General features: G+C 38.0%; 1 protein-coding gene and 1 long non-coding RNA gene across 13 annotated transcripts in view; one reads left to right on the top strand and one right to left on the bottom strand.

The window, feature by feature from the left end:
• Positions 1 to 1328, bottom strand: part of shi (dynamin-1 shibire) — a 100730-nt gene that overhangs the window by 40910 nt on the left and 58492 nt on the right. The gene's annotated exons all lie outside the window — the stretch shown is intronic.
• LOC108766431 (uncharacterized) overlaps positions 1 to 1328 on the top strand; it is a 12293-nt gene that overhangs the window by 9403 nt on the left and 1562 nt on the right. Inside the window, exon 2 of the long non-coding RNA XR_001940371.1 lies at positions 760 to 765. This is a non-coding gene — a long non-coding RNA (uncharacterized LOC108766431). The remainder of the gene's footprint in view (positions 1 to 759; positions 766 to 1328) is intronic.

Genomic DNA, 1328 nt, shown 5'->3' on the forward strand with positions numbered 1-1328 from the left:
AATAATTCTGTCACATGTTAATAGTCATTCTGTCTATTTCGAAGAGTTCTAGGCGATTAAAATCAATACAGACCCAAAAATAAAAGAGATATGTACTTAAAACAAAATTTGAAAAATTGGTTGCAAAAGCACATATCTCCTTATGTAGCCATCCAATCGAATTTTCACCTAATACTTTTCGTCAGGGCTCGTTGAGAACTGCCCAGTACGCCGATCAGAACTACTGAGTACTCTCAAAAAATTTTCGACGTCGGACTTAGAAAATTTTCAATGATAGAGTTCAAATGTTCCAATATCTCGAAAACCGTATGGACCGTATATTGGTATGGACATTGATGGGATATGGGGCAGAAGTTTGAGGATGGAAAGAAAGGGAAAGAATAGAAACAATGCAAGAGATATATATAAGGTGGGTACTAGGAATAGAGTATGGAACACCGGAATACTTGGTGAGGGAAGAGTTACAAAGGGATAAGCTGAGGATTAAGGCGGGAAGAGCATGGAATTTCGAAAAGAGGATGAGGGAAGGGAAGGGAAGGGAAATGAATTAGCTAGAGAATGTTGGAAGGAAACGAGAGAAAGGACGGAGGGAGGAAAAAGGTTATCAGGATGGGAGAAGGAAAGGCAGGAATTTTTCAGAGAAAGGGGAAGAGATGCAGGGGAAATAAGGAAATGGGGGCAAAGGAAGGAGGAATTTATTGAACTGGAGAAAGTGGACAAGGAAAAACAAAGAGAAGAAAGATGGGAGAAAATTAGAAGCTCGAGGTTTAATAGGTGGTATGAAAGAGTGAAGGAGGAAAGAATTTCAGGGTATTTGAAAAAAAGCTGGGCAGAAAACAGATGGAAGAGAATGGCTAAGGCTGCGTTTCGTTATTCACTGTCAGTATTAGCAGCATTGCACATACCATTCCAATATATGTCGTAGTACACTTCCAATATACTTTTCCATCTATATGACGTCATAAATTTTTGCGTCACTTCCTACTTCTATTACTGCGGCTGGCGAGGTCAGGCAATCGCAGTAAAAAGATGGCGAAATCCAACGAAATGGAAAATCCGGAAAAAATGTGTTTTTTAGATGTCGAAACGAATAAAAGTTATGAAATATTAGTGAATAAAGAAGATGCAGAAAAGGCACGCAAAGGTATGTATATAATTAAAATTCCAAATTATATATATGTTACGGTACTATAAGTACTACTAAATCCGTTTCGTTAATCATTATGCAACGTCATATAAAAGTACTATTAGTAATTTCAGAACGCTTCTACAGTACTACTTTATGACGTCATGTTGCCAGTACTGACAGTGAATAACGAAACGCAGCC

Source organism: Trachymyrmex cornetzi, unplaced genomic scaffold (assembly GCF_001594075.2).
Source record: "Trachymyrmex cornetzi isolate Tcor2-1 unplaced genomic scaffold, Tcor1.1 scaffold59, whole genome shotgun sequence".
In the NCBI taxonomy this organism is placed as follows: Eukaryota; Metazoa; Arthropoda; class Insecta; order Hymenoptera; family Formicidae; genus Trachymyrmex; species Trachymyrmex cornetzi.